At 36.4% G+C, this 16,247-nt stretch overlaps 1 protein-coding gene and 1 long non-coding RNA gene across 5 annotated transcripts in view; both read right to left on the bottom strand.

The window, feature by feature from the left end:
- The window catches only part of PRKG1 (protein kinase cGMP-dependent 1), a 1,295,238-nt gene that overhangs the window by 1,012,864 nt on the left and 266,127 nt on the right, over positions 1-16,247 (bottom strand). The gene's annotated exons all lie outside the window — the stretch shown is intronic.
- Positions 1-16,247, bottom strand: part of LOC134731099 (uncharacterized) — a 133,128-nt gene that overhangs the window by 89,807 nt on the left and 27,074 nt on the right. Inside the window, exon 1 of the long non-coding RNA XR_010113185.1 lies at positions 1-16,247. This exon is cut by the window's left edge and continues 42,580 nt beyond it; it is cut by the window's right edge and continues 27,074 nt beyond it. This is a non-coding gene — a long non-coding RNA (uncharacterized LOC134731099).

Raw genomic sequence — 16,247 nt, 5'->3', positions numbered from 1 at the left:
ATTAAATCCCTCCAATTCATGTTATGAACTTGATTTTAGTGAATGGCTTGGAAATTTTATAAGCATAATAACTTCAAAGGGGGTATTTAACTATGGAAAGGTATTTGAAGGCATAAGATGTCCAAAAATCTAAGTAATTTAGATGATCCTCCACCAAATTACTCTTAAAAAATCCAAAATGAATGATCAGAGCTTGCTGTCACAAAGATAATCTACCTTTTAAAAATCAGTGCATTAATTTTGCCATTAAATAGGTTAACAAATCAATATGTTAGCCACCCTAAATATTTCAATCATAACCTATGTCCATTTGATACAAAGTAAGGCATGAATACATTTTACAAATCTAGATGTAATGATATATTAATAATTAATACTGTGAAATTAGTCTCCCCTTCTACAAGCATAAGCTATCAACAAACAAGAATGCCAAGGACAGAATAAAAAACCTTGATAATCTGGCCTCAGCCTGAGTGTGTAGTTATTGGTTACAGACAGTCAAAATACTGACCTCCTTCACCTCAAGCTGTGAGCAATCTCTGTGGTTTTCTATGTGCACTGAAGTGAAACATGTTGGAAAGCCCTGATCCAAACTGCATTAAAATGTTGTATCTAACAATAAATTATTCATTTATCTTTTTAAAGATAGCATTTGATTCCTTTTTTATTTCAATAGTTTTTGGGGAAGAGTTGGTTTCTGTTTACATGGATAAGTTCATTAGTGGTGATTTCTGAGATTTTGGTGGACCTGTCACTCTAGCAGTGTGTACTGTACCCAACATGTAGTCTTTTAGTCCTCATCCCCCTCCAACACTTCCGCCTGAGTCCCTAAAGTCCCTTATATCATTCTTATGCCTTTGTGTCCTCACAGTTTAGCTTCCACTTGTAAGTGAGAATATATGATATTTGGTTTTCCATCCCTGAGTTACTTCACTTAGAATAATGGTCTCCAACTCCATCCAAGTTGCTGCAAATGCCATTATTTCATTCCATTTTATGGCTGAGTAGTATTCCATGTTGTATACATAATATATTTTCTTTATCCATTCGTTGGTTGATGGGTATTTAAGTTGGTTCCATACTTCTGCAATTGCAAGTTGTGCTGCTATAAACATGCATGTGCATGTGCCTTTTTTATACGATGACATTTTTTCCTTTGGGTAGATACCCAGTAGTGGATTAAATGGTATTCTATTTTTAGTTATTTAAGTAATCTCCATAGTGTTTTCCACAGTGATTATACTAGTTTACATTCCCACTAGCAGTGTAAAAGTATTCCCTTTTTACCACATCCATGCCAACATTTAATAATATTTTTAATTTTTTTAAATTGTTGCCATTCTTACAGAAGTAAGGTGGTATCTCATTGTGGTTTTAATTTGCATTTCCCTGATAATTAGTGATGTTGAGGATTTTTTCATATGTTTGTTGGCTATTTGTATATCTTCTTTTGAGAATTGTTCATTCATGCCCTTTGCCCACTTTTTGATAGGATTGTTTTTTCCTTGCTGATTTCTTTGAGTTCCTTGAAGATTCTGTGTTGTAGGAAGTCAGGGACCCCGAATGGAAGGACCGGCTGAAGCCATGGCAGAAGAATGTGGATGGTGAAGATTTCAAGGACATTTATTAGTTCCCCAAATTAATACTTTTATAATGTCTTATGCCTGTCTTTACTGAATCTCTGAACATAAATTGTGAAGATTTCATGGACAACTATCACTTCCCCAGTCAATACCCTTGTGATTTCCTATGCCTGTCTTTACTTTAATCTCTTAATCCCGTCATTTTCGTAAGCTGAGGAGGATGTATGTCACCTCAGGACCCTGTGATGATTGTGTTAACTGTACAAATTGTTTGTAGAGCATGTGTGTTTAAACAATATGAAATCTGGGCACCTTGAAAAAAGAACAGGATAACAGCAATGTACAGGGAACAAGAGAGATAACCTTATAAACTCTGACTGCTGGTGAGCCGGGCAGAACAGAGCCATATTTCTCTTCTTTCAAAAGCAAATGGGAGAAATATCCCTGAATTCTTTTTCTCAGCAAGGAAAATCCCTGAGAAAGAGAATGCATCCCTGAGGGTAGGCCTCTGAAATGGCTGCTTCAGGGGCAGCCGTCTTTTATGGTTGCAGCTGTAGAGATGAAATAAGCCCCAGTCTCCTGTAGCACTCCCAGGCTTATTAGGATGAGGAAATTCCCGCCTAATAAATTGTGGTCAGACCGGTTGCTCTCAAACCCTGTCTCCTGATAAGATGTTATCAATGACAATGCGTGCCCCAAACTTCATTAGCAATTTTAATTTCGCCCCGGTCCTGTGGTCCTGTGATCTCGCCCTGCCTCCATTTGCCTTGTGATCTCTGTGACCCACACTCTATTCGTACACTCCCTCCCCTTTTGAAAATCACTAATAAAAACTTGCTGGTTTTGTGGCTTGTGGGGCATCACGGAACCTGCTGACATGTGATGTCTCCCCCGGACACCCAGCTTAAAAATTTCTCTCTTTTGTACTCTGTCCCTTTATTTCTCAGACTGGTCGACACTTAGGGAAAATAGAAAAGAACCTATGTGAAATATTGGGGGTGAATTTCACCCGATATCTGGCTGAATTTCCCCCGATAATTCTGGATGTTAGTCGTTTGTCAGATGCATAGTTTGCAAATATTTTCTCCCACTCTGTGTGTTGTCTGATGATTATTTCTTTTGCTGAGCAGAAGCTTTTTATTTTAATTAGGTCCCATTCATTTATGTTTGCATTTGCTTTTGGGTTCTTGGTCATGAATTCTTTGACTACACCAATTAGAAGAGTTTTCCCAATGTTATCTTCCAGAATTTTTATGGTTTCAGGCCTTAGATTTAAGTCTTTGAATCATCTTGAGTTGATTTTTGTATAAGGTGAGAGATGAGGACCAGTTTCATTCTACTACATGTGGCTTGCTGTTATCCCAGCACCATATGTTGAATAAGGTGTCTTTTTTCCACTTTATGTTTCTGTAGTAAACCAGCTTAGTATATGAAATTATCTGATAGAAATAAACCGTCAAGGAAGAGCAGAAAGATTCAGATATAAAGATATATTTTGCAGAAATATTTAACATAGTAAAAACTGAAAGACACCTAATATTTTTACTTATGTAGTAACTTATTATATTTTATATGATGCTATATAAACTGTGTTTTCAAAGAATAATAATTGGCATAAGAAAGTTTATATGATGTTAACAAAAATCGGGTCACAAAATCATATATACTATAGGGAGGCATATACACCAAAGTGTTTAATGTTTCTCTGATTGGTAGGATTATGTAATTACGTGTGATCATTATGTTATTCTTTATATCTTTCCCATGTTGTTTTTGGAAATACACATAGAATTTTCATAGAAAAAAACTAATTAAAATTTACTAAGAAATGGGTGAAAATTAGTAAGTTTCATGTCGGCAGCAACAGAGCTAATTTTCAGCAATGCTAATCATGGTTAGTGGAGTTGGTGACGAGCATTGATTGTGATTCTTCAACACCCCTTCCATGTCAGTTTTTAGCTCATTTAAATGTCGCTCCTAAGAAAGGAATGTTTTACTTTGTTTATATATCTAAATCAGATCCTATGATAGGTTCTGGCAGATATTGGCCTATAAGAAATGTTACAACTAAATAGGAGTTAAATAAATAATTGAGTATAGAAAATAGAGCTGCCCTCAGAAATACGTCTTAAAGACACAGGATGTATTCCTTGTGAATTGAAATAAGATGTCAGTGACACAATCTGTGAAACCACATTGTGTGTCTATCAATTTTTCTGTTCAGCTTTATGCATTGACCTTTGTGCTGCGTGCAAGTATTCCATTCTGTTTTTAATAAAATACAGCCCGTACTTTAACTGATTACTGTTTAATGAGAAAGTTCTGTTGTAACCAAACAGGCAAAAGCTGCTTATTTAATTTAAAAACTTCAGTAACTATTTTCTCAAAACTTTAAGCAATCTTGGAAAACCAAATTCTTATCAATTTTGAAACTGGCTTCTCAGGAAGAAAGAGTCTGCTAAAGAAAATCTACTGCCTGATTCTCTAACACTTATACAGATAACAAGTAGTTCTTAGAAGCATCCGTCCATTCTGATATTATCTCTCCAGTTTGGGCTTTTGACTTCCTCTTCTGTCTAATGTAATAGCTACTTACCTAGCCTTTTTTCTCTAGTCTGTCGCTACTCCTTTCAATCAATCCCATACACTACCACCAGATAAATATTTCTGAAGTACAACTCTTTTACGTCACCTTGATCACCAGCCTTTAATGGCTCCCCACTGCCTATTAAACAAAACTCAAGCTCCTGAGCAAGACAGACAAGGCCCTCAGGACCCCAACCAACTTCCCAACCTCATCTTCCACTAGTTCCCAGAGCTGCATTCTATTTCATGGTTCCCTAACTGTGGTCCACATACTGGCAGCATCAGCATCACCTGAGAACTTGTTAAAAATGCACATTATTTCCCCATAGGGACCTACTGAGCCAGAAACTCTAGTTAGGGGTCCCAAAAACTTGTATTTTTAACAAGTCTTCTAGATGACTCTGATGTGTGCTGAAGTTTGAGAACCACTGCTCTAAACAAACTGTAGTTCCTTAAATACACCCAATCATTTTCCAAATGAATGAGTTTTCCAGTGCTGCTCTCTTACCTGGATGTGCCCTTTCCTCCCTATCTCCAGGTGGGTAAAAACCTGTTAATCCTTTCGGGCTAATGTTAATACCAACTCAATTGTCCCTTCCATGGTTTTCTCAACCAGAAGTAACCTCTTTATCTCTGAATGGTCATTGTACTTCTCCTGGAGCACTCACTTCAATTTCTCTCAAAACATGGTTAACCACACATTTCTTATTTTCTCTGCTAAAGTGTAGACTCTGAGGAAGGCATGTACTCTGTAACTTCCACAAGACATAGGGTCACATCGTTACATAGAAGATATTCTACAGGTGTTTCTCCAAACATAAAATAAAATAATAAAATAAAATAAAATAAATGTAACTACTGATAAACATTAAGGGGGTTGCCAGATTTAGCAACTTAAAATAAGAGATTCCCATTAAACTTGAATTTCAACAAAGAATTTTTTTAGCATAAGTATGTCCAAATATTGCATTGAACATACTTACAAAATTAGACTAAAAATTATTTGTTGTCTCTCTGAAATTCTAATTCAACTGGGCATCCAACCCTTTATCTGGCAACCCTAGCAGTAGTCTTTGTATGTTATGTTGTCTCTATTCATATTTATCTCCTCACTACTACTACTGTCTCCAGGAAGCAGAAAAATAAAAATTAATTAACTTATATACCCAAATAAGTGTTTTACCTTAAAAAATCACTTTGGAAAAACATGTACTTATTCATTGACACTGATGTTGCCCAGAACATGTTTGAATTTCTTTTTTTTTTAAAAAAGAATTGCATGCACAACTCTTATTGGTTATATAAGAAAAGTAGCCTCATTATCTGAAACCTGTGTGTTTAAAAAAATTCACAAGCCATATTATCCGTTTTTATAGCTTATCTTATTTTTCAGCATTGACGTCCTGTATCATTTTACTCTTTTTGAAGATCACATTTATTTTGAAAGGGTGAATAATTGCCACCATTGAAAATAATTTTAAGACATACTTACAACTTAAAAGGACAATTCCCAAATATATGCAAAACTGTTCATGAAAGCCCTCTGGATTAAATGCATAACTTCCAAGGTATTACTATGAAGACAACATTCAAAGACATGTCTCATGTCTGGTTCTCTTTGATTTTGTTTAAAGTCATATTTCCTTATAATCACTATTACTTGAAGATTCCAAACATACACCCATGCCATATCCCCATGCCATCAAACATTAGGTTCTTACAAACCAAAGCCCAAGTGCTATGGAATCTTACCAAAGATTTCCAGAGATAAGCAATAAAAAGAGGACACACAGTCAAACCAACTAATGTGTAGCCCATTTGCCACAGAATACCGTGATACATATGTGAATACTAATACATGTCCATGTATATTTTTCACATTGTACTTCCATACATACACATATTATTATTTGTATGTTTATATATCTCTTTGACATACTTTGAAATAGGAACTTCTCTATCTTCTGAACCAAGCTTTTACAGGACATGGTACACAATATATGAAGCCAGAGAAGGCTCAATTTACAATCAACAATACGAGAATTTTGTTTGCTACATCATTGTAGTTAAAGTTCCTGGAGCATACTCAATCAACATTTTGGATGCAACCTTCAAATATCTTTAATGGAGAATTTACTTATGCTCTTGACATACACCAGGTTCAAAGCTTTTTGGCAATTTACTGTTCACTCTTTTCAATCTCATACAGGTGGGCAAAGAAAAGACAAAAGAAGGATGAAACAATTCATTGATAATATTCGTCTTTCCTCAAAAACAAAATGAATCAACATGACATGATTGATGGAAGTTCCATGAAAATCAGTTTAAGCTTTCTGGAATTTGGAATTTAAAACCTAGTTTTCAAAGAAAATTTCTATATCAATGTTCAGTTCTTTGGGGCTGTTCTTCAAGTTCACTGATTCAAATTATAATATATTATGGATTACCATATTTGAGAATAATCCCAAAGTGATGTGACACTCTAAAAGGGAATTTTAACAGTTAATATCCTAATCATTCTAATAACCTCTAACTCTTCTCTTTCAACTCTACAAGAGCATTTTAATAGGTTGTTACCTTATTCAACTAGCACTAGCATTTATTCTTTCATAAATCAGCAGGAAATTTAAAAAATATCAGTCCTTTTCTTGTATCAATGGACTATACTAATGAAATAACCACCAATCTACTTTATCATATACGTTACATGCACAGTAACTTTCGGATAAGAACAATTAAGTCCATTTGAATTGCATGAGGACATAAAGAGAGCAAGATTTTATTCCTCCTTGTTTTTGTTTACAGTGTTTCCATAATAAAAGCAGTTCTATAAGTAATACCTTCCCAAGGAGTTTTGCCTGATGCTACCACAGATATGAATGGGTTAATTAGAGCAATGTCTGGAAGCTGAGACAGCCAAGAAGCAACTTCACCACTGAGGCGGAAAGAGCTGTAACTAAAAGTGCAGCCAGGCATGTAGAACCCAGAATCCAGAACAAACAAACAAACAAACAAAAACTGGAAAGGCAAGTCACTGGGATATCGTTGATATCAACATGAAACAAAGAGACTTGAAAATCAAGAAATTTTAGAAAGAGACAATGAAGATTGAGGAAGTCAGGAAATTGGCATCAATGAGGCCTGTTAAATAACTGAAGGGCTCAAACTATAAGCTTGCAGAAAAAGGGTTGAACATTAAACCCTAACCACACCAAGTTTATCAATGGAAGCCCCAATCCTATAAAGGCTTGTGTTCTGGGTGTGATTTTTTAGGAACAGTAAATAAGACAGAGTACAAATCTCTAAAAGTGGAATATAAGATAAAGACTTTTCTCAGGAAGAAGAAAGAATCCTTGATAACAGCACTAGATTAATAATAAGATCAAGGACTCTTATGTGAGCTGATAGAGTTTAGTTCTGTGTCCCCATCCAAATCTCATGTCAAATTGTAATCTCCATGTGTCAGGGAGGGGATTGATGGGAGGCGATTGGATCATGGGGCCAGATTGCCCCATTGCTATTTTAGTGATTGTGAGTGAGTTTTCATGAGATCTGATGGCTTAAAAGTGTGGGCACTTCCCCCTTCTCTCTCTCTCTTTTCTGTTGCCATGAGAAGACATGCTTTGCTTCTCCTTCCCCTTCTGCCATGATCGTAAGTTTCCGGAGGCCTCCAAGCCATGCTTCCTGTTAAGCCTGTGGAACTGTGAGTCAATTAAACCTCTTTTCTTTATAAACGACCCAGCCTCAGGTAGTTTTTAATAGCAGCGAGAGAATGGACTAATACATGGGCTTTATACGATGTCAGACTATTTCTTTTTAATTCAAGAATTTCATCCTTAGACAGGCAATAAAATGGAATTAATTAAGGGAAATGGAGATTCAGGAGCAAAGAACCAGGCAGAGCAAGCCACTGCTAACAAACATCAGAAGACCTGCCAGAGAACACTCAAGATCTCAATAAATATTATTTGATAAGGATGTCATATGGTGTCATGCTTTAGTCAAGAATTTGATGATCGGTGATCCTCGGGTCACATGTGGCTCACAGATATGTTTTATCAGTCTATGCATTATTTTTAAAAATTTAATTAGTCCATAGCATATAGAAATCAGAATATTTCACATTAATCATAATCATAAAGGAATTTATATTTCCTTTTAAAAAATTAGAAAGTCCTGGCCGGGCACAGTGGCTCAAGCCTGTAATCCCAGCACTTTGGGAGGCCAAGGCGGGCGGATCACGAGGTCAGGAGATCGAGACCATCCTGGCTAACACAGTGAAACCCCGTCTCTACTAAAAACACAAAAATTTAGCCGGGCATAGTGGCGGGCGCCTGTAGTCCCAGCTACTCGGGAGGCTGAGGCAGGAGAGTGGCGTGAACCCGGGAGGCAGAGCTTGCAGTGAGCCGAGATTGCACCACTGCATTCCAGCCTGGGCGACAGAGCCAGACTCCATCTCAAAAAAAAAAAAAAAAAAACAAATTAGAAAATCCTAACCACACTGGCTTTAAATTTCCATCTACCGACACTCTGCTGAAGCTGAGTAGCTGCTGATCATTTCAAACAGGGGATCAGTTTGCAACAATCCCCACCTTCAGTCACATACTTCCCCTGCCAAGCCCTGGAGACATTTGTTCGAAACCTCTGCTTTAGAGAATGATGAGAATAAAATAAAATATTGGGGCTAATGTACAGTGTATAATAAGCTGCCAAAGAATGCGTTCTTAAGATATTGTTTGCATTAGACCAAAAACAACAAAAACAAAACTTGATCTTTACCTGGCATAAATGGAATGAACCTACACAAGACTGAAAATAGACATGTGCCTGGAAATTTTTCTTGGATATGTACATGTTAGCTTTGTTTCAACAGTTATATTGTTTATCACTGAAATGGTTCAAATTCTATTCACCATCATAGATTTCAACTATTTGGGTTCATTTTTGGAAAAGAAAATACAGTGAAAGGATGTGATGAGTACTTTTTTCCTTGCAACTATATCATAATACCCCAAACAAAATTAATCTGGAGAAATACAGATATTTGATTTTAGGCTCTAGGAATATCTCAGAATCTAGAAGTGTTGCAATCCAAAATTTTCCAAATGTAACAAAAGTTTTTTAAAAAATTAATCTTTCTCTGTAAAATCTGATGACCCATTGAAAATAATACTAAAACTTTGGATACGGAAGAAATATAAACAGCCTGTTCAACAATTTCAAAATTCTCTCCATTTGTATTTAATAATATCTTCCTTTGGGATTCCAAAAGAATATACTTTATATCTTTGCTTGGAAAAGGTTGGGAAATGTTCCAATCCCTTGAAAATTTGCTGAGGAACATTTGCCACATCACGTTTATATATGCCAGTTTAAGTTATGACATATTTTGTAAACTGCAGTTTTAAAGAAAGAACAGCACAGTTCTTATCAAATAAGAAACAGACATAAAGTGTTCTTGTCTTATATATTATGGTGCTTGCTAAAATCTACATTCTAAATATTCTCTCTTAGAAATCAAATTAGTTTCTGATGGCTAAGTCTCACCTAAACCATTTTTTAAAATTCATACAATTTCTTGGTGACCAAAAATTGTCGGTACTTATACAGATAAGTATAATCACATCACATTGATTTCGGACTTGGTATTTGCTCTGAGTCTTTAATAATCTCCATGAGCAGAATTGATTTCTGATGGTATAACCCTGGAAAGTAGCACTCCCTGCAGAGATGGACATTTCAGCAGGAAATTGGAGCAATCTGCATTTCACCACAAGCATTTTTGCAGGGCATGCTCTCAAAGTCACTGTATTTCCCAGTCATTAGTGCTAGTCTAGAAATACACCATTTATGCAATATATCCAGACTCTTTTTAAATTCCCTAGAGAGACCATTGGTATTACCCAAAGGAATAAAAATTTTTTTAAAAAATTGTAGCACAACATGAAAAAATAATCATCTAGGAGAGTAAAACATACACGCTAAAAAAAGTCAGAAAAAATAAAAAATGTATATAAAAATGTTTTACAAACCCCTTTCATATAAATGGCTATTGATCTCATATTCTAATATCTAAGCATCACAAAACTAAATCAGAATAGCAATTTAATAAATGCTTTCTATTCCATGGAATATTTTTTATTAATAGTGGTTTTCTGGCTCATATGGTGCTTTAATTGAAGTATGGAGCTGTTTCCAATGGAGTGAAGAGCAATGGAATTCGCAGGCAGCAGTTCACGCAGTCAGTAAGAGCATGATCACAACCTCACTCTAATTAAAATGTTAGGTAAGAACTGGTGGTTGCACACATGTGAGTGTATGCATATGTGTGTGTATATACATATGTATACATATATAGAAAAACACCAATGTACAGAAATGTACTATATTTTAGATTTCACAATTTGCATAAACTAAATGGGTCATAATAAATAAGTCAAGCATATAAGCACTTAGGAGGGGTGACTACATAGCCCTAAAACCTATAACATGTTTTTATAGTTTATACAGATACACCTCCATATGGGGCCTGGCTATAATTCACATCTCAGCTTCTCAGCACCCACACATATAAAAAAGGGATGAGGGCCAGGCGCGGTGGCTCACGCCTGTAATCGCAGCACTTTGGGAGGCCAAGGTGGGTGGATCATCTGAGGTTAGGAGTTCGAGACCAGCCTGGCCAACATGGTGAAACCCTGTCACCACTGAAAAAAATACAAAAATTAGACGGGCGTGGTGACACACGCCTATAATCCCAGCTACTCAGGAGGCTGAAGCAGGAGAATTGCTTGAACCCAGGAGGCAGAGGTTGCAGTGAGCCAAGATTGTGCTACTGCACTCCAGCCTGGGCAACAAGAGTGAAACTCCATCTCAAAAAAACAAAAACAAAAAGACAAAAGGGTTGATACCAACCCATAGGGTTACTGTAGAGGTGAAATGAAATAAGACAATGTATGTAAATTACTTAGCACAGTTCTCAGCACATGGTAAGGACAAAGTAAACGGGAATAATCACAGCTGTTGTTATGAGTATATTTTTCAAGAAAAAATACATCCTTGAGATATCTGCTAAACGATTTTCTTCACAAGAAATGGCATGCCTAAAACCTCATTCTCATGAAAGCTTTAGGTAACAACTGATGGTTGTACATATGTGAGTATATGCATATACGTATATGTGTGTATATATATAGGTACACACATATATAGAAACACACCCATGTACAAAAATATGCTGTATTTTAAATTTTACACTTTTCATATAGTAAATGTGTCTTAAGAAATAAGCCAAACATACAAGCACTTGGCAGGGGGCACCATATAGCCCTAAAAACTATAAAATGTGGAACCAAACCAAAATGCATTGAAATGACTAAAAGCAGAAACAAGAAGGAATATTCAAAAAGTAAAATATTGAACGTGAGGTTCACATCAAAGAACAGTGATCTGGCTAGCACTAAAGGGACTCACTCTTTCTTGAGATCCACAATGCATTTCCTGGAGAAAAATAAGATCACAAAGGAGTGGTTTCCTTCATGGAGTAATGCACTGATTGCTGGCATTTGCCAAGTGGGTAGATTTGTAATAAGAATCATGACAGTAATATTAAAAACCACATATATTTGTTGAGCACTTACTATATGCCAGTAATGGTCCTGAGAGCTCTGATGACCAAACAAAATATTTTCTGACTGTGGCCACACAGTCATTGAAGCAGGAGTACTGACCCATCCTCCACTGACTAGACTGTGGCAGGACTTACACCTCACAGAGGAGGAAGCAGAATGCACAGTGGAAGCTGAAAAGCAGAGTGACAATAGAGCAAGGCCAGCTTCTGCTGGGCTGAAGCTAAGCAATGACTGGGTAGGCCTTAAAATATATAAAGAAAATAAAGAAATAGAAGCTTTGAATCATTAGGTACTGACATGTGTCCACTTCCCTTTGAAAACCCTGAGCTATAAAAGCCAGAAAGAAAATCATTTATTTAGGATGTTGTCTCTTCTTAATATGTTGAAGTCACATGCTTTGAATCTGGTAACCAAAGACATAAGAATGGTAAAAGTAGCTATTATTTTACTACAATCTCGACTTTTGAATGTTTTTCTGTATGTCGAAATTACTGAAAAAGAACCTACCCTGCAGGGATGGAGATATTGTTACATTTTATCCAAGGGAACATGCCATTTTGGGGTCCTGTCGTGTCTGGAGAAGCCTTACACAGAAGTCACATATCAAGAAATGGACCCGATTAGCTCCCGTCTGTGCTTCATGGTCATCCATAAGCCTTCCCTGTGGATTCATTTGTTTCCCCTTCACTGTCCCCACCTTCTTCCTGCCTTGGAAATGTGAGTATACTCTAGGTCCAGGCTTTAGCTCGTTAGCCTTCCTCCTAATTCCAATAGGGGACATATATTAAATTTACCAGCCTAGCATCCATACTCCTCTCTTTTGGCAAAAGAACCCTGATTTTCTTTGAATCTAACCTCCTCCTTATCCCCTTAGGTTTTGTTTAAGTGTATGCTGGTGAGCACTATGCTCACTGCCCCTGATTCTAGGGAAGAGCCTAGTTCATCAGAATCACAGCAAATGGTTCAGGAATGGTGGAATGTTTCAAGTTTTTCCTGGCAGACTGAATCCTGGTAGTTACTCAGAACTTGGTGGAAAAAAAACATGAGCTTTCTTTCTGCAGAGTTGGCTAAGCTGGTAGAATGTGCCAGAAAAGCAGGGAGCTCACAAAGAACAAAAGCTAACACACAACAAAGCAGAGTTGAGAGTTAGAAATCCCTAACCCTGTAAGTATATTGATCCAGTCATGCCTAAAGCCAGCGCTGTTCCTGGATTTCTCTGTTACATGACCCAATACATTCAAACTTTAAGTCAGTTTCTGATGCATTTCTGTCACTTCCAACCCAAAGTATTCTGGTTAAAAATTTAGTTTTCATTTGATAAATATGTATTGAGATAAACATGTGTCAGGCATTTTGCTAAGAGCTGTAAATCTCTGACCCACACATGATTTTGCCTCTCACCCGCATATGCCATCCTCTCTAATCTGTAACACTAGCTCTGCTAAACTTAAAATGCATTTATTTGCACGTCTCCAGCTGTCTGATGGGCATCTCTAAGCATCCCACTGATGCTGCAAACCAAAACCATGTAACACAAAACTAATCATCTTCTCTCAAAAAAAAAAAAAAAAAAACCCTTCTCTGAACTTTGCTATTTCAGTTAATGATGCCATCATTTTTTTAAAGCTCGACACCTAGGAATTTTGCTTTAAGCTATCTGAGGCCCTGTGTCCAATGAGTTATCTTGTCCTGTCAATTCTTCAAAATTTATCTCTTTCTTCTCTTCATGTGAATTTTTTTAATTTTAATTTTGAATTTTTATTTATACTTAGGCTACTTTACTGCTTGACTACTTTTTCTCTCTCACATCCCATTCTACACACGGTTTGAAAATTAATCTTTATAAACATTGATTTTTTATGTCAAAATCCTGCCCATAGAGTTTCAATAGCTTCCCCCATAGTCCAACGTCTTATCCCAGACTGGACAGTCTCTACCATCTCCCTTACTTTCTAGTTCCCCGATTTCATTTTTTCTACTCCCACTGAGAGAATGCTTCATCAAACTAATCTATCACTCCTAGAGTAAATCTAACTTTTCTTTCTTAGTGCATCTTCCGGGATTGGATCTGTGTCTTTCTATTTGTCTATGTTCTACTCCTCCTTCAATTCCCAGTCCAAGTTTTCCTTTCTCTATGAAGTAGTCTCCAAACATCATGGCCCTCTTCACTGAACTTTCCTGAAGTCTGAGGGCATTTATTATTAGTAGTGCTCATCTGGCATATGACACAGACTATCTCATATTCTTCTGTTTGCCTATCCTTTATGTAGCCTTTCTACCACACTATCTCAGTACATGGGACCAGACCATGTCTACATGTTACCTAGAAGTACAGTACATTCATCTTGGAACACACAACAATGCTTAAACAAGTTTTATAGCTATGGGAATGAAAAATCTCAGGATTTATTTGCTTATTCTTTTGTTGAGTACTAAAAAAAAGTAGGCTTTATCTCATAATATTTACTAAAAGGAAAAACTTGTAATCAAGTAATCATAGTAATTTAAAACTCCTCTGTGAAAAGTTCTAAGAAGCAGAGGTCTGTGGGGGCTCTTGGGAAGACAGAGATCTCTTCCCTGAGAAAGGAGAAAATCAAAGTGGTTTGTTTCAGCTGTTTTTCAACTGAAGACACTCTATTGGGTAAAATGTATCTTCACTTGCAAGTACAAGTAGGAGCAGAATGACATTTTTAAAGAAAGCACTGGGGACATTTTGTAAATAAGGTGGAAAATAACGCTGGACTAAATGGATATATGTTTGTGATCTGGACCCATTAGAAGTCTTCTCTGGGCCCTTATTTCCCTCATCTGCAAAAGGAGGTGGCTATGACTGATGATTATCTACAGAACATGTATGTCTCCTTTTCCTCCTCTCAAATGAAACCCCAGCTTTAGTAAGTTGACGTTCACCATCATGTGACTCAGGAAAGTAGACCCTTATTCCCAGTCCCAAAGATGGTCAGGATCTCTTTATATAAATCACAGTATTTGCTCATCTCTGGCATAAGGCCTAACCATTTAATAAAAGTGCCTCAGCTGGGAAGCACCTGGGAAGTTACTTCCTCCCGAAAAAACAGTGCAGGAAAGAACGACTCTCTCACAGCGTTCTCTGAACATCAAAGGCATGGCTACTGCATCCATCTTATTGACAATCTCAGCAGAAAAAGCAATGCTTTGTAGAGACCAAATCCAAATCCCAAGAACATCAGGGAAACTGTCATACTACACCCAGAGTCCAGCCTACCTCAAAAATCCTTATGTGAGATGATAAATAAATGTCCTTGTTTAAGCCAGTTTGAGACAGTTCGAGCAGAGTTTTCTGTTATCTGCTCCCAAAAGCATCCTGGCTGATTCTTGAGAGAGCCTGGACTACACAAGCCCTTGCAGTTCTAAAATTCTGTGTTTCTACATGTTTAAATGATTTCTTTTACTACAAAGATATGAGCCATGAAATCAATTGCTTAAACCTAGAAATTAAGACATCTGTTTGCCAAGTGAAGTGAATGAATGAGGTAATTCCCAGCTCTTCATAGTCAAAACATATGTAGAAATTGAATTCCACAAATTATTTATATTCTTAAAATTCTGTATGTTTATATAAATTATTATTACTGCTTATACTTGGCACTTAATATTGATTTAATTCAATGTAAAGCATTCATATATGCTGGAAGGCCACTGCATTATTGAACAAATTATTTTATCATGTTTTTATTTTAAAATCATCACTTACATCCATAGTTGAGAAAACAGAAATCACTCTAATTCTGACTAACAAAATCGACGTTATTATTTGGGGCATTCTGTCCTGAATTACATTTCCTTCAGTTCATCAAAGGGAACAGAATCCAAATGTTTGTCATATTATTAATCTGGGCCAAAGAGCATACCATAGATCTATTTTTGACTGCTACCTGTCCCTCAGGTAACACCAATTTGGTTTCAATGAAAATCTCAGTTTTTCTTCCCAAGTCTCTTTATAAATTATAATTTCAGTCTAAAGAAATAAATAATGACTTAGTTGCTTTCCGTCTTTATACAACATCTAAAATCACTATGAATACAAATGAGCACATCCCAGGCTAGTCAGGTACTTTAGCTCAATTAAGTATAAATCCAAATTCTCTAAGGAAAAGCAAGGAATTAATTAATTTTGCATTCCATAGCTTTCTTTGCTGCTATGTAAGGTGTTGTTATTGTTTTACTAGTCTGTGATTACAAAATTCACTCCTTAGATTGACTTGTTTCCCCTTACTGAATTGCCTGGTGAAAAGGTTGAACAGAATGGCTAATTTGGAGCCCTATAGGAAGGTTTGGATCAGACTGAGAGTACTTAGCCTGCAGTACAATAATTTCCCTTATGACTAATGCAAAAAATCTAATAATCTAATATTTTCACAATAACATGCAAAAATGTATACATTGGATAACAATATGAGCAAGACATGAA

The sequence above is a fragment of the Pan paniscus genome, chromosome 8 (assembly GCF_029289425.2).
Source record: "Pan paniscus chromosome 8, NHGRI_mPanPan1-v2.0_pri, whole genome shotgun sequence".
In the NCBI taxonomy this organism is placed as follows: Eukaryota; Metazoa; Chordata; class Mammalia; order Primates; family Hominidae; genus Pan; species Pan paniscus.
This window is presented reverse-complemented; position numbering and strand designations above follow the sequence as displayed.